Genomic DNA, 26,507 nt, shown 5'->3' with positions numbered 1-26,507 from the left:
CATCTTGATTGGTCCACTCCTTTCACTATTCTTTCTCTTTCCTTCTGCGGGTACCCTTCCCCTCAGTTTTCTTCATTTTGTAGGGTATGTGTTGAATTTTATGGCTTCTTTCTCCCTCCTTTTTCATTTACCCTCTTCATCTTGACTCCATCCCTCAGCCTTTCCTGTGCCCATTTTCTGCTAATCATTTTGTAGAACTGTGAGCCTTTCTAAGGAATTATATGGTTTCAATATTCCCCTGAAAATGCCATATTTTGGTTAATACATTTGTGTAGACTTGCATACAACTCTGAAATGTTCACGTTTACATTTATAAATTAGTTCTAGATTCCATACATTAGAGAAAACATTAATCCTTTGTCTCTCTGGGCCTGACTTTCTTTACTTAACAAGTGAAGTCCAAGTCCATCCATTTCTTTGCAACAGAGGAGTAAAATTCCATTGAGTTTTTTTTTAAAAATCTGTTCATCTACTGATGGGCATCACTGGGTGGCATCTGGACTGTTTTCATACCAAGGCTATGGTGAATAATGCTGCAGTGAACTTGGTTGTTCAGGTGGTTTTCTACAGTTCTACTTTGTAATATTTTGGAGAAAGTTCCCTGGGTTGTTGAGAAGAATATATATTGTTCAACTGCTAGATACAAGAGTCTATAGATACTTGTGAAATTCATTTGGTGTGTGTCATTTAGTTCTGTGGTTTCTTTGTTGATTAAAAAAGTATTTTTCATTCTCTTTAAGTAGTTGTACAAAGGAGTTACCATTCAACAAAGCAGTTTATGAATATAGTATGAATCAATCAATGTCACCCTTTCAACATTCTCACCCATCCCTCCCTACCCACCCTTTCCCTCACTTTTCTGAATTTGTAGGATATGATTTGAATTATTTTTGTCATTTAATAAGGTAGTTTATGTATACATTGCATCTTGATTCATGTCATCACCTTCAACATTTTCACCCCCTTCAACCCACCTCTTCCTTTATTTTTCTTAACTTTGTGGCATATACAATGGATTCTTGACTGAATTCTGGTCCCCTTCCTCCTTTATTGTCTACCTGTCTCCCCTTGACCCAGTTCCACCTCTTGCAAATACTTAGACTGGGTGGTATGCATGTAGTTACAAATGAAATCAGTGATGTATAATAGACATTCTGGAGAGCTCAAATAGTATAATTCATTAGAAAGACTGTCTTTGTTGATTTTTGTTTCAATGTCCCATGGTGAGAATTGGTTGTTGAAGTGTCCACTATTTTTGTGCTAGAGACTATCAGTGCTTCTAAGTCCAAAAGAGTTTGTTACGTGTGACAATATTTGATGCTTATATGTTAACAACTGTTATTTCCTCTTGGAGGACTGTTCCCTTTATTAATTTGAGGTGACCTTCTTTGTCTTTTTAGACTAATATTTATTTATTTATTTTCAAAGTAATGTACAGAGGGGTTACAGTTTCATCCATGAGGCAGTGAGTATATTTATTAGACTTGTTATCTCCTCTTTCATTTTTCTCCCACCTTTCCCCCATCCCACTGCCCTCTACACCCTCCCCTGAGTTGTACAGTTGGTTTACAGCATATTGTCTTGTCAGTATTGCTGTTGCATTGGTTCACCTTTTACCTTTTGGTGTTCCCCTTTAGACTAATTTTAAAGTCTTTTATCAGACTTTTATCAGCAAAAAAATAAACACAATAAAAACAACAAAATATATCTGAAACATATCTCACTGACAAAGTCAAATATAGCATTAGGATGAAAGGATGAAAAGGGAAGAAAAAAAAGCACTGTCAAGCATGTGGATCCTCATGCTTGACAGTGAGATATGTTTCTTATAGGCAACAACTAACCAGGACTTACTTTCTAGTCCAACTCCAAATTTTGTCTTTTGTTTGGAGAGTTAAGACCACTAACATTCAGTATTATGAAAGATATTTTGTTGTTTTTATTGTGTTTATTTTTTTGCTTGCTAATCTATAGGGATGCTTATCCTTATCTGCATTCTCCTATTTTCATTTGTCCTCTGTCTATAGAATTCTTGTAAATATTTTCTGTAGTTCTGGTTTAGTCGTCATGAATGCTTTTAGCTTTTTATCCCTCAATCATGAAGAACTTTGTTGGATACACAATCTAGATTGATACTTGTTTTATTTCAGGGTTTGGAATATGTATTTCCTTACCTTCTTTCATTTATTGCTTATGTTAGGGAATCTATTGTTCTAATGGATTTGCTGCTCTTTTGTAGCTTTCAAGATTGCCTTTTTGTGTTCTGTATATTTGATATTTTGCCTGTAATACATCTAAGGATATTTCTTCTTTTACCTTGCTTGTTTGGTGTTCTGTAAGCCTCTGATGCCTGGCTGACCCTCTTTCAGGAGTTGTGAAATTTTCTACTAGTATTCTATTAAATAGTTTTTTTTTTCAATTGATTCTTTTTTTTTTTTAAATAGGTTTTTTATGTCTTTGTTTTGTACCAATTTTCCTTCTTCTATTCCCATGATTAATTGGTTTGGTCTTTTGATAGTGTCTCAAAGGTCTTTTATGTTCTGTTTATATATTGCCTTAGTATTTCCCTTACGCTTAGTCTATTGGATCTATTCCCTCTACTTTATTATCAGTTCCTAATACTTGAAGATTTTTAACTTGTTTCTTTCTACTAACATGGTCATCTGTAGTTAGTTTCAAGTTAAAAAATTATGTACTTTTTATCGTAAATAAAAATCTATGTATCCTCAGATTATAATTAGGTTTTACAAACAATTTGGCCTAGTGTTTATTTCTAATGATGTTTTTCTAACCATTTTTTAGATTAATTTTTTGTAAGGGTGATGTACAGAGGGGTTACAGTTACATAAGTCAGGTAGTGAGTACATTTCCTTTTCACCAGAGTCCCTCCCTCCCTCATTCTCACCCAGTTTTTCCTCTCCTGAATTTCATCCCTCCCAAGTTGTATAGTTAATTTCCAACATAGTGTCTAGTTGTTTTCACTGCTGAATTAGTTCACCCTTTGTCCCACCATTTCTGTTCTTCCCCTTCCCAAATTAGATAAACAAGGTAAAGAATACAGAAATGAAAGACAGAGACAGAAGGGAATAAAGCCAAGAAATCCTTACCCCAGACCCAAAACAGTACAATAAGAAACCTCTTGCTTCCATTTCTTGCAGTTCATGTCAATAAGCATCATTTTATATGATCATATTTACATAGCTATTGAACCCTTGTGATCCTTTCCTAAGACTATCTTCCTTTATTCTCACTGTGTGAATATTTAGAATGCCGCTTAATCATGTCCAAGTGTAATTATTCATCTTTTACAATCCTTTGGGTTTACTTGAAGATTTGTAGGCCCATTCTAGTTATTACAAATCAGGGAAACCATGCAGCCAATGTGTCTTTGTGTTTGGCTTACTTTGCTTAGCATAACCTTTTTAAAGTCTTTCAATTTTCAACCATTTTTATTAGCATCAGTTAGTTGTACGTGAGGCTCCATTTTGATATGTCTATATATTCATCACCATAACACTTATTTTGATTAGATTTAGCAAGAGTTTCAATTGAGCCTTTTATTTGGGTTGTTGACTTTTTCATTTCCTTAATTTTTTTCAAGATTTCCATATCTTATGCATTCCCTTTTCACATCTGGTATTGCCTTCCTTATTTCAAGCATCTGTTTGTTGAAATTCTATTTGGGTTCATTCAGCTGTTTACTTGTGTTTTGGATTTCAATTATTTTTTCATTTAGTAGAGACCTATTTCCCTGTACTTTAATTTCACTAATATTTCTATATTGTGATTAATGATTCCAGTGCAAGTTTATGGTTAGAGGGCTTAACCTCCAGTGACCTTTCAGTTGGAGAATTTCTCATGTTCACATATGATGTGGTAGTGACAAGATTGTGGTGATTTTTCTTGTCACTATTCTAGGAGGGATGTGTTTCTCAGTTATTAGAGTTTTGGCTGCCATGATCAGGATACTGAGGCCAGTCCTTTGTTTTACTTAGAGGGAGAACACTTAGAGTGCTTAGGACCATTTTTTTTTTTTTTTTTTTCCCCCTGTCTAGTGTTTGCAGGTGTTCTCTCAGTCCTTCTTTCTGGAGCTCTTCCAGTCCTGCTACCTATTGGAGCTTAGTTCATTTAATCTTTATCAGAACCTAGTCAGATAAATCTCAAAATTGTTCTCCAGAGAAAAGAAGAGACGATTGAGCCACAAAATGTAAGTAACTTTGTCAAGCTTCATCAAAAAGTTACATTGTAGAACTCAGATTCACCACTGGGATGAGTGAGAGAGAAAGCATTCCTTTCCTCCCCCATTCTGCTGTATGCACCTTTTCTAGACCATCCTTTTGTTCTTCATGGCTGTTCTCATATAGCCCGCCTTCTTTTTTTTTTATTCAGGCATGATAAATTTTGTCTTTATTTAGAGAGAGTTTATTAGTATTTTAGATATCAATATAATACTGTGGTGACATTAAAACTCCACACTAAAAAGAGAAATAGTAAGAATAGAAATGACATACTTTGCAAATTACAAGAGGAAAACAAAGAAAGAAGGGAAATCACTGTAAATTACAGGAGGAAAACAAAGAAAGAAGGGAAATCACTGCAATAAAACTATTGGAAATGAATGTATGGAAAGTGAGATAGATACATGTTACTAAAGCATCTGCAGTTTGCACAGAATTGGTGGTAAATATAATTAGTCTTCAACGTTATAATATCTCAATGGTAGGTAATTTTTTCAATTAAATTATAGTGACAAGTTATAAAATAGAAGAAAAGCCTAGCAATCATTCATTACATATTTTAACATGTTAACTCATACTAACAATTTCCCCAGCCACTTGCAAATTAAATTTTATCCATTATATTTATTTTGTTTTATCCATTATATTTATTTATATAAAATTCTTATGTAGGTTAGAACCAATATCTTTGGCATAGTAAATTGAAATGACATAAAATACTTTAAATTGTTCTTTCCCTTTATTCACATGTAAGTCCATCTCCTACTGGAACAATAAACTCAATTTGTGGCAATATTTTCTACTATTGCTGTCAATGAGTTAAGTGGAGAATGTGGGTGGGTAAGGATGAACTTTATTCCAAATAATGGTCAAATTATAAATTAAAACAATTCAATTCCTGCTCAAAATATACATAGAATTCACACAAATCTGTAAACTAACCAGATTCTTTATAAATAAGCTTTCCTAATAGATAAAACTATGATTGCCAAATAATTCAAAGTAATTCTAGCTGTAAAAATACTAAGAAGAAACCTTTGATGTTTCAATTCCAACTTTTTCTTCATGCTAAAGCATGGGGTTTTAAGCTTAGAAACAATCATATCAAGTTTCTTTTCCATTTAATTGATGGTTTGGACCTTTATTCATGCTTTTATGATACAAAAGAATAGCAACTATGGCCTTTTTCATTGAAGCCTTAACCTGAAGCTAACCCATAGCACTCCATAGCCTGTCTTATTCTTATCTGGCTTCCTAGTTATACCAGCCCCTATTCTTGGAGTTTCTAGATAAACTTCCCCATAGCATCCAGGATAATCTTTCTTAACTATGACCAATCATCTAATATTTCCCCTGCTTGCTAAGTAGAGTTCAAAGCTGTTATCTTGCTCTCTCTGACTCTTCTACAATGCTCCATGGGTTATGCTTCCATTCCAGGAGCTTCACTTTTCATACCCATATATTTTAAGGCTTCCCAGATTTACCACGAATCTTCTATATTTCTGGATCTATAATGTTGCTCCTCCCTTTACTTGAAAATTCTCTTTCCCTTTTATTTTTTGCTTGTTTGGACTTGAAGGAATACATTTTTTTCCCAAATGTTGTTTTCTTCCATAGCTCCCACCACTTCTATGTTTTGTAAGGAGCTTTGCTTTATGCTATCTTTACATATGTGGTGTGGTCCCTATGTTGTCACTTTCTATAACTGAATAAACTTTCTGCTCCACTGGTTGTAAACTCTGTGTGGACAAAGACTGTTTTTATTTACAATTACATCTTTAGCCCATTGCCTCACCCAGAGTTTTACTTAGTACTTGGTAGATGAAAAGAAATAAGTGAAAGGAGGTCACACAAAGATAAGGCTTTGGGACAATGAGACGGAGAATGAATAGGGCTTGCTGACTGGAGGAGAAGGTGGGGTATTAGCAGTGGAAAGACTCTTTGCTATTATTAGTTTTCCTGATAATGGACATTCTTACTGGGGTGAGATGGAATCTCTGTGTTGTTTTGATTTGCATTTCTTTTATGGTCAGTGATGTAGAGCACTTATTCATGGGTCTCTTGGCCATTCTCAATTCCTCTTCAGAAAAGTCTTTTTTCACATCTTTGGCCCATTTATTGAGGGGGGCATTGGTTCTTTGAGGATTTGTTTTGGAGGAATTTAAGTTTTTGAGTTCTGCATATATTTTAGATATGAGGCCTTTGTCCACTGTATGGCTGGTGAAGGTCTTCTCCCAATCTGTGGGCTTTTTATCTTGCAAGCTATGTCCTTTGCCCTGCAGAAGCTCTGCAGTTTGATGCAGTCCCATTTGTCAAACCTTTCTTTGATCTGTTGCGTTTGTGGGCCTTTATTAAGGAAGTTTCATCCTGTGCCAAGGAGCCCAAGTGTTTCTCTTATTCCTTCTTGTAGTGTTTTCAGGGTATCTGACTTCACTTCAAGGTCTTTGATCCATTTGGAATTGATTTTGGTGCAGAGTGATATATAAGGATCTAGTTTTAGTTTGTTACAGGTGTTGAACGAGTTTTGCCAGCACCACTTGTTGAAGAGGCTGTGTTTCTTCCACCTTATTTTTTTTTAGCTCCTTTATCAAAGATTAAGTAGCCATAGGTTTGCGGGTTCATTTCTGGGTCTTCAGTTCTGTTTCACCAGTCCTCTTGCCTGTTCTTGTGCCAATACCAAGCTGTTTTTACTACTATAGCTTTGTAATGCAGCTTGAATTTTGGTATTGACATTCCTCCAGCACTGTTCTTTCTACTTAGGATTGTTTTTGCTATTCGGTGTCTTTTATTGTTCCAAATGAATTTCTGGATTGCTTCCTCTATTTCATTAAAGAATGGTATTGGGATATTGATGGGTATTGCATTGAAATTGTAGATAGCCTTTGGCAATATTGCAATTTTCACAATGTTGATCCTCCCAATCCAGGAGCATGTGAGGTTTTTTCCATTTCCTTAGTTCTGCCTTAATTTCCTTTTTCAGGTTTTTAATGTTCTCATGATAGAGGTCTTTCACTTCTTTGATTAAGGTTATTCCTAAATATTTTATGTTTTGTGGGCTACTGCAAAAGGTGTTGATTTCCTGATATCAGCCTTGCTCTTCAGGTTGTTATAACAAATGCTGGAGGAGATGTGGCCAAAAGGGAACCCTACTATATTATTGGTAGGAATGTAAACTTGTTCAACCACACTGGAAAGCAGTGTGGAGGTTCCTCAGAAGGCAAAACATAGAGCTCCCTTATGACCCAGCAGTCCCACTTTTGGGCATCCACACAAAAGATTACAAGAATGACCACACTAAAGCCACCAGCATAACTATGTTAATCACAGCACAATTTGTCCTTGCTAAAATATGGAACCAACTCAGATGCCCCTCAAGTAGATGAGTGGTACATATACACAATGGAATTTTATGCCTCTATCAGAAAGAATGATACTGCCCCATTCATAAGGAAATGGAAGGACTTGGAAAAAATCATACTAAGTGAAGTGAGCCAGACCCAAAGAAACATGAACTCCATGGTTTCCCTCATAGGAAATAATTAGTACATCTCTAGGATTGTTATGGAAGACGATCACAATAGCTCAATAGCTGTGCCTATATGAACACATAAGATGATGCTAAGCAAAATGAACTCCAAGTTATGGAAATAAGTGGTATATCATCGTTGAAGTTATTTTCAACACGCCAGGTAAAACTGTACCTTTTTTTCTCTTGTATTTCTTTCCTATTGTTTTACTTCTGCGAATCCTGTAACCAACCTTAGTACCCTGGATACTGTATATATGTGTATTAGAACTAGGGAAGGGAAAGGGAATACCAATATCGAGAATCAAAGGATGAAAAGACAAATGATTCCAAAAGCAATACTTTAAAAACCATTTGGGGTAAACTAACTGTATAAGTCATGGGTGGGGATGTGGGACAGGGGAAGACAGGGGAAAATGAGGGAGGAAGTAACAAGTTCGATAAGAAATATACTTGTCTTATATATGAAACTGTAACCCCTCTGTACTTCACTTTGACAATAAAGAAGATGAAGGAAAACAAAAGACTCTTTGCTAGTAGTTGGAGGAAGGTAACATATAATAAGATATAGTTATGTGTCAGTGGATGGAGTGACCATGGGCTACAGGGAGATGTTCATTCTAACATTTCACTGTTCCATTAACTATGATTGTTTTTGTGCTAGTACTGAGGCTTGAACTCAGGGTCTGGGCATTATATCACAGCTTTTTTTGCTCGAGAATGATGTTCTACCACTTGAGTCACTGCTTCTCTTCCAGTTTTTGGTGGTTAATTGGAGATAAGAGTCTTAGAGAATTTCCTGCATAGGATGGCTTAAAACTTCAATCCTCTGATCCAGCCCCCTAAGAAGCTAGAATTACACACATGAGCCATTGGTCCCAAGCTAGCTATGATTTTTGTTAAGTATTTTAAAAAATTAAGTATCTTTCATTAGATATTCCCTATGTCATGATCTAAGGTTGTTAACAATAAGAAAAATCAAGTCCTTCCATTTCCTTATTGAAGTGAGCCAGACCCAAAGAAACATGGACTCTATGGTCTCCCTCAGAGGGAATAATTAGCACAGGTTTAGGCAAGTCACAGCAGAGGATCACAAGAGCTCAATAGCTATGCCCTTATGAACACATAAGATGATTCTAAGTGAAATGAACTCCATGTTATGGAAACGATTGTTATATCACTGTTGTAATTACTTTCAACATGCCATGTGAAACCGTAGCTTCTATTGTTGATGATCCTCTTGTATCCCCTTCCTATGGTTGTACCTGCACTATCACTGTATCTTATCTGAATACATTGGAAACCATGTATACTGGTATTAGAACTAGGAAACTGAAAGGGAATACCAAAATCGAGAGACACAGGATAAAAAGACAAATGACTCCAAAAGCAATACTTGCAAAACTGTTTGGTGTAAATGAACTGAACAACTCATGGGGGGAGAGGGGAAGGGAGAGGGGGGAGGCGGGAATGAGGGAGGAGGTAACAGACAGTACAAGAAATGTATCCAATGCCTAACGTATTAAACTGTAACCTCTCTGTACATTAGTTTGACAATAAAAATTAAAATAAGAAAAATCAATCTCATTAACTTTTCTTCCTTTTCTTTCCCCCTTTTTTCCCATTCCTCGCTTTCCTTCCTTCATTTTCTTCAGTTTTTTTTTGCCAGAGTGAAAAACTTTATTATCAACCACTGTACACAAGAAAAAAAACCCCCAACACTCTGAAATATGAAGTGTCTCCCCCACAGCAAGTCGGGTAGGAAAGGGTAAAGCCTAAGGCTTTTCCCTCTACAATGGAGCAGAAGTGGGACCCCAGGGGAACAGGTTCCCTCCCTCCAGCTGGGGGCCCTGAGCCCACAGGGCAGCAGCTGAGGGCAAGAGATGGAGGCAGCTGAAGGCTATGCCAGAAGGTGGATAAAGCGAGTCCACAACGTGACACCTTGGGGCTGACATCACCAGGAGGGCGTCATGGGCTGAGAGTTCTGTAGATAGGATATCACCATAGCAGAGAGAGAGAGAACATAAAGCCACTCATCATCTGCTTAGTGTCTCAGAGCTCTGGGGATTGGCAAAGCTGATCAAGGAGCAGTAGACAGCGACCCAAGCACACCACTTCAGCTTAAGCATGAGGCCGCACCTGCTGAAGATCATGCCCAGCAGGTTCATGTAATCCAGCATTGGGTTGTCCAGGGCCGGATTACCTTCACTAGTCGGGGGCCTGTACCTGAGCACTTCATTGGGCTTCCATGGGTCCAACATGTTGTTGGTGGACATACCCACACTGCCTCTTCAGTTTTTATTAAAAGAACTATTCACACAATATATATGCTTTGTTGAAAATAAAAACTTACAAATGGAAGTTCAACAAGTTGTTTCCTAAGACTACCTTAACAAAGTACAACAAAGAGGGTTGATTAAACCAAGAGATATTTATTTCCTTATTGTCCTGGGGACATGAAGTTCTAAATCAAGCTGGTGTTTCTTGGGAACCTGGAGGAAGATAATTGCCTGCCTGACTCTACCTATTGTCTCCTTGGGCCATCATCAATCTTTGGCATTTCTGGGTTTGCATCTATCATCACACGACCTTGTGCATTTATATATTTTCATGGGCATCTCCTCATCCACATCCATCTGCTCATGTAAGAACAGCAGTCAGATTACATCCCACTCCCCTACAGGGTGATTTCATTAGCCAGTTAGGTCTGCAACACGCTTATTTCCAATGAGGCTTCATCTGAGCTACTAGGTATTAGGATTTTAACATATTTTTTGGGGAAATACTATAAAGATGAAAATAAATTTCTGCTACTCAGAGATAACCAATTGCTTTGTTACTTTTTCCAGATGCTTTTTGTCCATTCTTCTTGTCTGTTTGTCCAGATTCTCCCCCCCCTTTTTTTAGTGTCTATGTAGTTCTATAGATACCTTTTATAGCTCAAATGAGATGATCATAGCGAGTAATGTTTGGTGAGGCTACTTTTTTCCTTTAAGTTAGTCATCTAAGGTGATTGACTTTTATTTCTTCTGTTTCATTTAGCAGTACTTTTAAGGGGCTTATTTACTGTGATTTCCAGTCCACATTTCTGAAATGGGATCCTGTAATTTTTTTTTTTAGTCACTATGAGTACTTTCTGATTATGAAGAAAACTTGCTGAGTTCCCTGTGGGGATAGAAAAGGATAAAAAGAGATTGCAAGGCCACATTTTATTATCCATAATCCATGCAGGCATGTCATATGGACATTTCTGCTCTAACTGATGTTCACAAATTGAGGTCCAGCCTGTGTTCCCACTGCCGGGTACAGTGTAAGAGGGCCGAGGTCAAGTGTGAGCTCCTGTGATTTGAATCTCACTGATCAGAATCACCGAGCTGTGTGCCTAATGAAAGGTTCCTTTGAAAGGCTCATTTGCTCAGAGGAAGTTTTTCTTAACCTTTCTTTCCTTTACCTAATGGAAAAATCTGCAAATGACTACAAAGAAGGAAGCTTCGCTGCTTCAGCATAATCTCAATCATCATGCAAGTAAACTGAAATAAAATGAGAAATAATAGCAAAGAGAAGGTATGATCTCATTCTTGGTTTCCCCCCCCCTCCCTCTTCCTATGTCTGTCAGGAAGAAGTTGATGCTGACTCTGGTGTTTTTCAGAAGTAGAAACAGGTTTTCTGTCTTAAAAATGGAATATGTAACATTTATGATGGCAAAGATAACTGAATGGGACCCATCCAGCTGAGCTAATGGAAAATTGATCTCCTGGTGATCAGGTGAGTAATCTATTTGAGACAGGCTCAGCTCAGAATGTTTTACAGAAAGAAACTAGCAATCACTAAAGTGGGAGGATTTGTGGAATATTGGGAAACACTCTGCCCACAAATATATCTTTTCCTCCTGAGTCACCAACATGTCTGAAATTATGACATTATACAATTCTCATACAGATGTTGAATGCCACATTTAAAGCACAAAAGTGATCTGTCTTTGATACACATAAAACCACTGTCTCGAGCTATAACAAACACATACAGTCCAGAGGTTGCCGGGCTAACTCTGTACCTCCTTCCGTGGAGATCCCGGGCCTATTCCCTCTGTGTGTTCCCCTTTCGCTCTCGTGCATAGCCTCTGGCCAGTAGGGAGTAATGTGGGAGCGAGGGCCACGGGTAAGCTCTGGACCAGGTGTGGCTGGGAGAATGCCCCTCCCCCCCATACTTGCCAAGGAGGCCAGGTACACGTGGACATCTCGGAGTAAGCTTCAGGAGCTTCCTGAAGTTTTATTTAGGGGAGGGGTTTATATAACAGTGATGGCGGCAGGAAGAGGAGGGACTAACTGGGTATTAGCGATTGGCTGATGAACTGTCCATCACGGTGATGTCACGGAACTTCCCACAGAGGCGGAGATTACAGTCCCTCCAGGACCGGGCCCCCTGGGCTCAGGCTGGCGCCATGGTGCTTACAGATGGAGGGTGGGGCTGGCTTAGCTCCCTCTTCTGGGGGAGGTTCCAGACCCCAGGAGAAGGTAGGAGTGATTAACAGCCAAGCAGTCTCAGGTCTTAAAGGTATAGCCATCCCCGACACGAGGTTATCAGCCAGATAATGCCAAATAGGACACAAGAGTGTGAGGTTTTGTTGGAGGGTAGAGAGCAAGAGCATGTGGCCATTTAATTGCAAAGTGCTATAAATGGATGAACATTTTAAGGGCAGTTAGGGGGCTTACAATGGAGGTTACAGGCAAAACAAATACAGTTCTCCTGGAGAGAAAATATGAGGTCAGTATTATCTTTTAGAGTTAGAATACTTGTGTTAAAATATGAACCAAACCAACTTATAAAGTTGGAGATGGGTAAAGTTGTATTCTTAATTTCTTTATCTATAAAATGTGTGTGTGCGTGTGTGTGTATGTGTGTGTGACAAAAGAAATGAATTCAAAGTGTCAATAAGATGATTAAATAGAATAACGAATATATTGTGCTTAATACAGTCCTGGAACATAGTAAATATCTCTCTCTATATTAGGTATTGCTACTACTAACATTAACATATCACAGGAAATGCATTCAACACCAGCCTAGAAACTTATAGCAGCACTATACATATATTTAAATTGTATATACTTATTTTAATGAAAGCATTAAGACTAAACCTACATTTTCTTTTTTTTAATAATTACTTATTTATTGTCAAAGTGATGTACAGAGGGGTTACAGTTTCATACATAAGGCAGTGGGTACATTTCTTGTACAATTTGTTACATCCTCTCTCATTTCCCCCCTATCTCCCTCCCCCTTTTCCACTCCCCCCATGAGTTGTTCAGCTGTACACCTACATTTTCTTAAATGTATAGACTGAGTGGTCTAGAGTTGTGTCCTGAATGACTTGTTTCCTCAGTTAGAGAGACACATCTACAGGTTTGGAGAAGTTGTAGCTGTAAGAATATTGTAGGCACAGATTCAAGGCTCAGCTCCTTTCCCAACATTCTGGAAAGGACTATGGATCTCATAGGGCAAAGCCCTTCCCACCACTTGGACAGAGCCCAAAGAGAGTGACCTCCTGGAATATCCATATTATTCTATAACTTAATTTTCACAATTATCTACTAGTGACTTCGTTTACAGATAAAGAAGCTGAAATTTTCAACAGTTAGATAGCTTGGCCAGTTTCTGGCATGCAGTATATTCTAGCATTTGCATTATCTTCCATGGTTCTGGGCATAATTTGTCAATTCTGCCATCAGTTAGTAATTTTCTTTCTTCTCTCTCTCTTTATCTATATCTGTGTCTCTCATGCTTGTAGAGAGGCTTGAATTCAGAGCCTCTGGCTCTCACTTGGCTTTTCACTCAAGGCTGGTGCTGTACTCCTTGAGCCACACTTCTAGTTCTAGTCAGTGACTTCTGTAAGTGGTTAGCACTGATCTACAGTGGCAGGTGTCATTGGTGTGTTTGTGACATGAAAAAGTCTACACTTTGGATTATGTGATTTAACATGAAAGAATAGGAAAAACCTATAGGAGCGTGAGAAGAGTAGGGGAGGAAGAAAACACTGAGCTTAGTTGTCATTGCAAGGAAATGGTTTGGTCTACGGAGGGAGAAAACTTTAATAAAATTATCTGAGTTATACATTCTCTCTCTCTCTCTCTCTCTCTCTCTCTCACACACACACACACACACACACACTCACATTTCTTCTTGAGCTTAATAAGCTGGCCTTAAGTACTCATGGAACCAATCTCTAGTGTTGCACTTTCTTCTCTGAACACCACCTCCTAGCTAAGGTACCTTCTAGTCATGGATAATATCCAGATAAGAGGGGAAGACCTTCCCAATACTCACAGTATCTGGGGTAGCATATCAGCCTCGTAGAGACCATCTGGATGAGGAGCTATCTTAGTCCAATTGGGCTGCTATAATCAAGTACTACAAGCTGGGTGGCCTACAAACACCCCAAATTTATTTGTAATAGTTGTGGAGGCTAGGAAGTTCAAGATGGTGGTCCTAGAAGATATTTTTTATTATTAAATTTTGTTGACAAGGTGTTGCGCAAAAGGGTTACAGTTACATAATAAGGCAGTGAGTACATTTCTTGTGATATCTCACACTCTCATTTTTCTTTCCCTTCCCTAGATCATATAGGCCTATATACAGTATCCAGTGTATCCTAGAAGATTTTTATATCTGAAAATGGTTGGCTTTCTGGTTCCCAGCCAGCCCTCATCTGTTTGATGTGTCCTCTAGAAGGAAGTGGGCGAGATAAATCCCTCTCACCCTCAGAGGATTTGTCTTCAGTCTATTGAAAGTAGATTCATATACTAATAAGCTTTCCTATCCCTTTTATTTAAAACACAAAGAAAGAAAAAGAAAAGATGGAGATCTCCTAGGCATCATTTATAAAAGTACCAATGGCTTTCACAGAATCTCTATCCTCATGACTCAATATCTTTTTAGGGGCACCACTTTCCTAAACCAGCATTCTGAGAAGTAGGACTTGAACTTGTGAATTTTGGGGAGACAAACATTCAAGACAATAGCAGGTGCCAATCATAAACAGTACATCATGAAAAGTAGGTAGATGTGTCCCGTATAATGTCGTGTACGACTGCAGGCAATCTGTTGAAATATTTTCCTTATGGAATCAGAGACCTAATTAGGAACAGCATTCAGAGTTATTAAATCCAAGAGTCAAGAGAAGGTATAATGAAAAAAATAATATATGAGCTTATTGCTAAACAAAAATTATGAAACCAGGTGTGAATCAAGGATGACCTTCTTTAGAATCTCAACTCATCTATACTCATCTACAATCTTAATAAAACATGCCTGGAAACAGAGGAGAAAGGCAATGCAATTATGTGGTTCTCAGTGTATGCTTTTGGTCAGGTTAAAATGGCTTAAGGAGTCAAGCAATATCTTCATTAGCTGGTGGTAGATGTAATCAGAGTTCAGGTAAACCAGACAGAACTGGTTCCAGGGACCTGAGGCAAGTGGTGCATAGACCCAAATTCCAACTGCCATTCTGCATCTTGCTCATTGTTTGAGCCTCTTCACCTCCACTGAATGCAGGTTGCTCAGCTCTAAAATAAGGGTTCTCCCTCTGGCTCTACAACGTGATTCTATTTTGCTGGCACTTATAGCCGACACTACGAAAGTGTAGCTTTTACACAAATTAAATGTGACACTCCCCGTATGCTTCACCAGTGATAAATGATGAGTTTACTGCTTATCCTTTGTGTTTCACTTTGAAAAATCAATGAAATGCTTTGAAAAATTGGTTTTAAATAACACATGTTTTGCGCGAGATGGATAGTCTCGGTGTGGAGGCATTCAAAGTTGTGGAGTGGGAGTGCCCATGAGGCTCTCTGGTTCCACCTCCGTGGCCCAGCCACCAATCACCACTCCAGACAGGCAGAAATCCCATCACCCGGCAGTGAGTATGGGTTACCACTGGGTGGTGGTGTTGCTGCACATAGAGCAAAATGGTGTTGCTCTAAATGGTGGTCTGGCCACACCGCTGCAGACCAATAGTTTGGCATGTGAGTCCACATGTTCACTAGTAAATGCACTGATTTTTATCTTGTTCAATAGTCTACCCCTTTTGTTTGTTTGTTTGTTGGCTTTGCTATGTGGCCCAGACAAGCCTTGGATACATCTTATTTCTGCTTAGCTTTCCCAATGCTGGGATTAAAGGTATATATCACTATGTGCAGTTCATTAGTTTTTAGTTTAAGGTAAACTATTGGAAAACTATTGGAAACTATTAGTTATCTCTGTATTCATTGGATCTTTTATTTTGGCTTATTATTCAACTGAACTCAGTGGGCTAAACGGGCAATATGAAGTGTTAGTGCTTTCATGTCTTTTGTAAGCCTGACCCAGGAAAATGCAAGAATAAGGCTTCAGAGCATTTTCTGTGCTGTCCTTGAATGGAAACAAATCCTTAGAGATTATTGCTGTAAATGGCATGTCACATGCCCAGATTGGAGTACTTAAGAAAATATCTTCTGTGCCTACACTTTTCTTCATAAGGAGCACATTACCAAACCTATATCATTTTTAGGTATTTATATGCCATACCTATGTTTGGAATATGTAACTCAGTGAAGCATGTGGTTTTGGGGTTGCTTTGGGGTACCTTTGTCTGTTGTGGGAATTCCTCAGTGAGAGCGCTGAGGTGAAGCCCCTTTGAGCCCAACTCTCAGAGTTGTGGTAGGTGAGATCCAAATCTTTTCATTCCAGGCATTTACAGTGAACAGTTTTAGAGCCTAGAATGGGCAAACCATTCATTCAATTAAAATATACCAGTGATTTGTTTATTATTTATCTGAATGGTAGGAATTAAATTAGCACCTACTTACTCAGCACATCTAATTTTAATAGAAAAGTGACATACCATAAACGGAGTTTATAGTTTTATGGTTCATTTATCTCCATTTTCTATTGGCTCCTCCATGACGTGGTCTCTGGAATGCTTTGATACCCACCTTAGAAGTATGGCCCATTTACTAGGTCACTTCCTTGTATCCCCAAAAGGCCACCCCTTCCAATTATTAATATTTTTTTTTCTCCACAAGTGATCTGCTCAAAAAGCCCTTTATCTTCCACATTACTATGGGCACCATTGAGGCTTTGATTAGAGAAACAAATAGATTCAAGGCCATACTTTCAGCATGGTGGTTTGCTCACTTGCAAGCCCTGAAGAGCTCTGCATGGGATGGGGCACTGCCTACTTCTACAGCTCCTCTACTGTTAAAGTGTTGTCTATTCTTAGCCCCATAACAAAGCATTAAAACTAAATCAGCTCTCAGGCGCTGGTGGCTCACACCTATAATCTTAGCTACTCAAGAAGCTGAGAACTGAAGATCATGGTTCGAAGTCAACCTGGATGGGACAGTTTGTGAGTCTTTTATCTACAATAAATCACCAAAGAGCCAGAAGTAGAGCGATGTTTCAAGTGGTAGATAGAGCACTAGCCTTGAGCATAAAAGTTCAAGGACAGTGCTCAGGTCCAGATTCAAGCCTCCTAACCAGCATAAAGCCAAAACTACCAACTGAGCTGAATTGTTTGTCAGCTTAATGAATAGAAAGAATTTATAGAAATAAAAGTAAACTAGGGATTTGCTACTTGATAAAGTAATTTCATGTGGGATTCTTTTTAAGCATACATGCAAATATAAACATACTTCAATCACTGGTAAATACACTCTCACCAGGAAAAGGATCTTGGTAGATCTCAAAACAAGGGTTTCTGCAATATGTATTCCAGTAATAGTTATGAGAAATGATACAATGATTTGTTAATTATTAGTAGGAGAGTAATGGCTCATTATTGCCATCCATGAAAAACTAAACTCACACTCTATAGAAAATCAGCATAGGAAATGTTATTGGCTGCTTAACACTGGAAATTTTTGCTCTTTCTGCTAAACTTGATCAGCAACCTGAGTACATATATTCATTTGAAGAAGGATGAGAATTAAGGAATTCAGTTTTATTCAAAGGAGAACTGAAGCTAATGGAGTTTTGACATCTAGACTCTGAGGAAGTGAGATTCAGCATGATGATGTCAATGTTGGTGAAAGGTCATTTATTCATTCCTGATGAACTTTTTGAACATACATTTTGGTGGTTTATTTATTCAACTTGGAATCGACGATGGAGAGTGGCTGATTTACATACTGTATGCCATATTAAAATACCCAGTGGGAACATGAAAATCTCAACCATGCCCAGTTAAGAGCCTGGTTCTCAGTGAATGGAGACCTGGAAGGGCTGTGACTTTCAGAGAAAATTGAGACCCAGATAAGAGTAATGGGTTTATTGAAGAGTCTGATTTAGGATGGGGACAGAGATGAAATCGTATCATCTTTCCCAATCACTGTCTTCAAGTGCACTCAGCTGAATCTTCCTTTTCAATTCTTCTATGACATCTCAGGTTTACCCCATAACTTTCCAGTCACTTTTAGTTATTACCACTCCAGTCCAGTCTGGGCCAATTTAAAACTACAGCTGAATGACGTGTCATCTCTCTGCTTCCCAGCCTGGGCCTAGAGTGGTTCTGATGAACTTATAAAGGGGAAAGAGAGCACAATTTCTGCCATGGATTCTACCCTCCTTCCTCTCTCTACTGTGTATCCAGCTTCTCCGGGGTTAGAGATGGCAGAAAGAATGGATACTTTAAAACTTGAAGTGGGGTTACATTCCCATGCAAATACTGTTATCTACGGCAGGTGTCTGTCCAAACGCTGGCTGCTATGGAGCGAATGTGTGACTCCTTTGGAAGGTTTGGTGTCACTCTGAGTGATCTAGCTGTTTATTGCTCCTTGCCACACACAGTTAGCACAGCTCCCAAGGCTGATAGTTATTTCATGGATGCTTTCAGTGTCCTGTCTTTGCCCGATGGCCATACCTATCGGGTGAGGTATTGACCAGATTTTCTAAGATGATCGTCAATTTCCCCAATAGACATTCACCACTGTGACTGGGATAAACTTTGGGAAGAGCTGGCTGCTTTGGTGCAGACTTGTCTCTACGCTGTTAGAGCATGTCCATCAGTCCCTGGCACCACAGATGTTCTAGCGAACCAATGCCAGGCAGGATTGCTTTTTTTTTTCAAGTATGAATTTCCTGGCTCCAGCCCTTTCTACAAGAGACTCAAGGAACTTGGGATTTTCTTTTCTTACTGTTCCCCATAGCCCACAGCTAGACAGACTAGTGTTGTATGACATAGACTAAATGATTCAATTATAGGGAGGAGCCAGAAGGAACAAAATTAGTGGAAGGAAATCAAAGTGTGCCCTCGCCCAACATGGGTAACAATTTCTCATTGATGTGAAGACTGTTCCCCATCAAATCTTCATGCTGAATTTTGCTGCTCCATATGGTGTAGAGGCCAGATTTCCTTGTATCTCTCAATGACTTATTACTCTTGGCAATGAATGCACTGTAGTAATGGATGAAATGTAATGGCTTGTGTTGGCAAAAGGCATAGTTTGGGATTATCTCACTTATGATTTTCTTTTTTTTTGTTTGAAGCATTTTTTTTTCAAATTTTTATTATCAAAGTGATGTACGGGGGGGGGGGTTGAGGGACAAGGTAGCAAACAGTACAAGAAATGTATCCAATGCCTAACATATGAAACTGTAACCTCACTTATGATTTTCTAAATTCAATGCTAAAGTCAGTGCTCTGACCACGTGAGGAAGTTTAATTGCACTTAACAGGACACAGTGAATAATTTCCTGAAGTTGTATGTATAAAACCATTCCAAATAGTACATTTCCTCAGGTACTTAAAAATAATCACTTTCTAAGCCTAGAGAACTCAAAGTACTTGCCATCTTCCAGGCCAAAAGAAAAATGCTATTTGTTTTTTGGTTTTCTATTTTTTTTCTATAGATGTACAAGAAGAATTTGGCACATAAAATGATAGATTTATACCCAACTCACATATTCAGTGGCTTGATCTTTTTATCAAATCTTAAGAACAATAAAAGGAAAGGGGAAAAAAAGAACAAAACCCATGAAACTTAAAAAAAAGAAATTATACAGCATGGCTGGAATTTACACAACATTCCATTGTTTTTGGAACTGGATTTTAATTTTTAATCGACCTTTTAACTTAATCTCAAATAATCTTCTCCAAAGTCTAAATTGAAATAAAAAAAAAACATTGGAGTTAGATATGCCAATGTTTAAATTAGGCTCTGCCAATTACTGACAGAGGCTGCATAATTAACTTCTCGAAGCCTCAGTTTTCTCATCTAGAAATGCAGATAGTAATTACTACATCACAGGATAGCTACTGAAGAGATGATGTGAGATGCTTCCAAGAGCACTCGGAACAGTGCAGATATAGATTGATTCCACCAGTTGGTCTCAGCTGTTCACTCTATGTTCTCTAGGTCTGTGTTCTTTCCCATGTGACTACCTTTTCCGTGATTAGCTGAAGTCCACCTCGCCTGCCTTCCACTCCAGTGCAGTCATGGGACAGGTATGGTCAAATGGGATATTCTCAGAGTCTGGAGGAGCACGTGCGTTTTCATCTCCCATTCTCTGCTTCACTCATGTGCATGATGAGAACAGTTGGAGATGACACAAGGAGGAGCTGGACCACCCTCCTCATCACAGCACAAGCTCAGGGTCCTCCCACAGCTAAACCGCCCCTGACTGCAGGACATGATCCTTCGCTTACATCACTGGCCAGCACTGATTGTTTAAACCATTGCACCCTGGGGGTGATTTGCTGGGCAGCCCACTGTGCCAACAAGTAATGGATTGAGCCATGGAAAATTATGGGCTTGAATTTGTGGTACTGATCCTTTTATGGGTGTATGGCTTGTTCTCCCAGATGCATATATTCCTCTTTATTTCCATCACAAGGAAAATTTCTTTGTAGGTATTCAAATAAATATTTTCCAACAAATGATAATGTATTTGTGGACTTTTGTAACCCATTTGAACCTATTTCTCATCTTTTTTTTCTGTTGTTGTTTTGTTTTGTCTTCAGATAAGGTATTATTACATTGCAGCCTAGGTTTCCTGAACTCCTGATGTCAGGGCTGACCTGAGAACCCAAGTAACTAAATATAAGTTTTAGTGTTAAAATTATAACAGCTTGTAAACCCTGGTGATGGCTCCATGCTAGAGGGCTGCACCCCCACCCATGACACTAGTTTCTTGTAGTTTGACATTTAAAAATATAGGAAGCCCTTGTTCCCCTCTGTACCTAGGTAGCAACCATGGTAACGGACAGTAAAAAAATGATCATAGTCACAGACTATAGAAATAACCATAATAGTAGTAGAAATGCCATGGTAACTGTTGGGTTGGTTTACTTATGATGGAGTACTGGGTTGTTTTAGCCCGCTCAAGCTTGCTTAGTGGTAATGGGAAAACATGGTGGCAATTACTAAAATAAAGTTAGTACAAGGTCAGCCTGACCGCAAAATTCTGTTTCTGTAAATGGCTTGTTTAACCCATTTGTGACTTGCTCTACCCCCTGCACTAACCCCCTGCATCAGTGCTACGTGACCACCTGTTGTCAGTTCCTGATATCAAGGCCAGTTCCCGTTATCAAAGCCAAAATAGGTTAACTGATAGGGTAGATAGCCAATAGAAATAGAACAAGACTTGCTTGCTAAATGCCATGCAATCAAGTATCCACCAAGTTGGAAATACCTTGCCCCTGTTGTAATCACAGTAAAAAAAACTCTGCCTATCTGAGGGTCGAGACTCTCCGCTGTGTCGGTGATGGTTCAGAGTCCAGGCTCTAGCTTGCAATAAAGACTCATGCGTTTGCATCGAAATCGGCTCCTTGGTGGTCTTTGGGGACCAGAAATCTAGGCATAACACTGACCCTCTGCCTTAGCTTCTGGAATGCTGGGATTACAAGCATGCACGATCACTCTTACTTTTGAATTGTGGGATACCAAATAGATTCAATTAATGCCTCTGAGGTCATTTCCTTACCTAAATATATAGATAGGAACAGTAGCAATTTTTAATCAAATTAAGTCAATTAAGGTATTTAAAACATAAAACACAGACCAGGCCCTCATAAAAGCAAAAATGTTAGTGATTTCTGTGGATTTCAACAAATGGACATTATTTAGAAGTTCAAGCAGAGGAGCTTCATCTTTATTTGTGGCTATAGAATGATGCCCCTAAGGTATTAAAATAGCTTGTAAAAATTAAGGTGAAGAAAGTTGGGTCTCAGCCAGGCAAGCTGACTCAACAGGGTAGCAATTGCCCCATGCACTCACTGAGACTGCCTCCAAGTCAATTTCCTCCAGCTTTCCTTCCATCTTGACTCCGCTCCAATTCCCAGCACCTCAACCGTCTTCTGTGGTCTTCTTACATCTGAGTCCCTCCCAGAGAACCTTCTGCGTAGAAAATGACCCGTGCATCCACTTGCCTCATTTAATCTCCTTTCCAAATGTACTTTTCCTTTCTTCTCAGTCTGGAACATGGCAGAGGATGATTGTGGGTTTTTATGTTTTTTTTTTTTTTTTTCCTGTTGGTTAAAAAACACAACGTCAGATTTACTGTCTTAATTATTTTTAAGTGCGGTTAGAATTAACCACATGTGCTTTGTTATGCAATAGATCTCCAGGAACTTTTCATCTTGCAAAGCTGGAGCTCTACACCGGTGGAACAACAACTTCTCGCTTAGTTTTTAAGGAAGAGTCCCAATGCTGAGAAGGCCTTTAGCTTACAATGGCAGGCAGCTTGCAGGGGCTGTCTGGGTGGTTAGGTAAGCCTTCATTCACCTTCCCTGAGAATGCTCCCCTATGGATGGATGTTCGTACATGTTAACTCTGCTTTTATATTCAGCAGACTCTGCCTAGGAAAGTAGCCTCAAATGAACTCCACCAACTGTTAGGTCCTCCTGGGAAAAATGGCCCCTTCCCCATTGTTCTTCCTCGCTGCACATGTGGCCTCTTCCCTAGAAGTCCTCGCCCATCCCAGCATTCATAACCCAGGTAACTGGCGCACCTGGGGGCAGTCGGAGGTCCCCAGGCTCTGAGGTCTACCCTGTGGCCGCACCTCTCCGTCTCCTTCTCCCTATATATCAGTCTCCATCATTAGTTTTGCCCCCTTACAGCCATGCCCCCTGGCTCTCTCTCCCCGTTTCCCTTCGTTTGTATCCCTTGCACCCCACCCTGCACAAACCCCATCGTATACAGACCAGCAGTGTTCTCTCCCCATAAGAAACTCTTTTCTGCCAGAAATGTGTGGCAGTCCCCTTGCGGCTGAACCTTATACCAACCTGTACAACTATCTCAAAAATAACTGGCAGCCAAGACTTTGATCTGAATAAGGACTTGGTAAGGGAGGAGACCCTTCCAACTGAGGGCAATTTGGCTTTCTGGCCCTGGTGTGAAGTTGTTTGAATCTAGGCAAGGGACAGGATCGACTGCTGTTAATTTTCTTTTTCTGCTTTTCCTATGTTACTGCGCGTTTCCCTGTCTCTTTCGTGAATGTTCTTCCTTTTCACCTTTCTCTTTCTTCAGTCTTGAATGTTTTCTGCCTTCCATGAAAGGCACTTCTTATTCTCAGTAATGTTTTTCTTACTTTCAATATATTGTTTTTCTCCTATGGGGAAGCTAGAATTAGGTTATAAACACAGAAGTAAATACATTGCATAGTATGCAAGTATATACAAATGTGTTAACTGCAATATGGTAAATTCAAGGGAAAACTTAGTGTAATTCCTTAGAAAGGAAAAGTCAAAGTTTTCTTGAGAGTCCCAGAACTGAAGAGGAAAATGAGTCATTTTTACTTCGTATTTCTTGTTTGACCCATTGAAGAGTCTATGAACTCGCTCACCAATTTCATTTAATAGCTGTGGCTGTAATAAACTTGGATTCTAAAAAATAGAATAATCAAAGTAGGAGGAAATTCCAAGGGTGAAGATATTTATTTGGAAGGTGATTTAGCTTCCTGGCTACATGAAGTTATGTTTTTGAATTTTTTTTTCTGGCCCTTGGGCTTGAACTCAGAGCCTGGGTACTGTTCCAAGCCTTTTTTTTGCTCCAGGCTAGTACTCTACCACTTAAGCCACATCTCCAATTCAGTGTTGTTGTTGTTTTTTTTTTTAATTTCACATGGCATGTTGAAAATAATAACAACAATGACAAACCACTTGTTTCCATAATTTGGAGTTTATTTTGCTTAGCATCATCTTGTGTGTTCATATGTACATAGCTATTGAGCTATTGTGGTCTTCTGTTAGGATTATCCTAGATGTGTACTAAGTATTCCCAATGAGGGAAACCATAGAGTCTATGTTTCTTTGGATGTGGCTTACTTCACTTAGTATGATTCAGTTTTTTAATTCCCCCCTACCCCCATTAATGGAAGATAAAGAGTTTCATGGACTTTCTGGCTAGCTTGGAACTGTGATCCTCAGATCTCAGCCTCCTAAGTAGATAGGATTGCAGGTGTGAGCCACTGGTGCCTGACTATTACTGTACTTTTGAAGGTCTTGTCACCTCTTAATGCTCACATGAATTTTGATAAGGATAAACCATATTCAAACAATAGCAGGGAGGGAGGAAGAGGGTAAATATGACCCTTAAGTTTCTTTATGGACAAGTGGCCATAAAAATTTTCTAAAACTGGGGACAGAGGAGAACATTTGGTGATAGATACTCTTAAGTGTGCCTTCAACAGTCTGCATTGTTACTAAATTTTATTAGCTTAAAAATAACAACCAACACCGTCACAAAAGCAGAGTCTTGGGTTGGTATGCTGCTTCAGTAGGTTACAGTTATACATGTGCATGTTTTATTCCTGAGAATATGTTATGATGTAATATTTATAGAAATGTAATGCATGGACACAAGAGCACAAGAAAGAGAGCAGGCTCTAAAAGAAAGATCAAAGAAACATTTAAGTCTATCCCATCTGTGACCTGGTACACTCAATTCCCCCGACAGTGACTTGTTGTTTGGCTTGGTGCATGGAGATGTATGTTTGGGAAAGGCTGTAAAAACATTTTTTGATGAAAGTTTCTACATTCCAAGTCACAACAGACCTGTGTTTTGGCAAGCAGAAGGTGTAAATTTGTCTATATGATTAAGAGAAAACGCTCACAAATCATCAAGATATACAGGAGTTGGCAGCCTGTGCAGTTTTAAAGTTTTTTTTTCCCAGAAACATATTTATTTCAATTCTCAAAGAGAAGAAAAGTCTAAGGGATAACATTGCCAAAACTGAGAGAAGGTTAGGTTAGGTGTTTTCTCTGCCTATAGTGGAAATCACTTCTCCATCTGCATTCAATTTGTTCCATGTTCTTCTCCAAAACTAAATTGTTAATAAGGAGAGAAAGTGTGAGAGAAAATTTTCTTCTAAGTTATGATTTACAGTTGGAAAAGATAGATATATAAATGTTAAAGACAATAACACCATCACAGTTCTGCCTGAAAATAAATGCAGGTCTGGAGTAAATAGCCCGTGATTAAAAGAAATGAACTTTGTATCAAGATTCTTCTTAAAACTCACACTGCTTGTCAGGATGTTCTGTCTGTTAGAGTCTTTAACACAATCTGGTGTTAAAGAGTTTTTAATACAATCATGGAATGTACTGGAAGGTGGCATTTCCAAGTCTAACAATTCTGTGAACTATTTTAATTCCACTTTTTGATTTGTGTTTCTAAAATCATTGCATGATTACAGAAAGATTTGCAAAGAACTCTGAGCTCATTTTTACATTTCCTTTATCATTCTGGCTGTCTCCATCAATGCATGCACATGTTATTACTGTCTTTTTCTTCCTGAACCATTTGAGAGTAATTTTCAGATACGATGCCTCTTGCTTCCAAAGGCTTTAGGGTGTGTGTTGTGTGTGTGTGTGTGTGTGTGTGTGTGTGTGTGTGTGTGTGTGTGTATTGCCTACTAAGGCTGTTCCATATTGACACATCCCACTTACCAAACCAGAAGTTACATGGAAGGATACACTCATGCAGAATAATCCACAGAGCTCCTTCAGTTTTCTAATTGTTCTACCAACATTCAGCATATTTCCAGATTTATAGATTTCATTGAGTTGCTTTTATTTTCCTCAATTTAGAATCGCTCCTGATTTTTGAAAAATTATCTTGTACAAAGGAGTTGCCATTTAACAAAGCAGTTTATAAATACAATATATCTTGATCAATGATGGTTTTAACTTTGTCTCTGAAAAGGGTAGGTCAGACATGTTGAGGAATAGTCCTCAGTTTGGATTTATCTGCTATTCCTCATGAGTAGAAGGTGTATATTTGTAAGAAGCACTTTAGATATAACATTGTATTCTGCAGCATTTCTGTAGGAACTTAATGCGTGTGGTGATGTTAATCTGTATTATTTACTTAAGAAGGTATTTTCAGGTTTCTCCACTGCAAAATTCATTAACAAATAGTTTGTATTTTGTCAATAAAGTATTACTTTGAATTCAACAATAAGGTAGAATTATACACTCACAATGTCTGACTTTACTTGATAGTTTATACTCAGTTATGTTTATCATCTATTTTGATGCTTAAATTGTCCCAGCTTTGGCCAGTTGGAGTTCTTAGCCTTATCATACTTTTTTTTTTTCAAAAGGCTGCTCCAGGTTCATTTTTAATCTCCTATCCCAATCAACAAAACCAAGGCTTTATTTCAGGAGTCTTAATTACTCTTGATGGAGAATGGTCTTTAAAACAACAAGCTATGGGAGGCAGAAGTGCTTATAGTGACTGGAATGTTACCTTATCTATTTTAGTGGATAT

General features: G+C 38.6%; 1 pseudogene; it reads right to left on the bottom strand.

Moving 5' to 3' along the window:
- Positions 1-9,718: 9,718 nt before the first annotated feature.
- Positions 9,719-10,040, bottom strand: LOC125364015 (annotated as a pseudogene).
- Between the last annotated feature and the right edge of the window lie 16,467 nt (positions 10,041-26,507).

The sequence above is a fragment of the Perognathus longimembris genome, chromosome 15, assembly GCF_023159225.1.
Source record: "Perognathus longimembris pacificus isolate PPM17 chromosome 15, ASM2315922v1, whole genome shotgun sequence".
Taxonomy (NCBI): domain Eukaryota; kingdom Metazoa; phylum Chordata; class Mammalia; order Rodentia; family Heteromyidae; genus Perognathus; species Perognathus longimembris.
The sequence above is the reverse complement of the archived record's forward strand: the minus strand, read 5'-3'. Positions and strand labels throughout refer to the sequence as shown.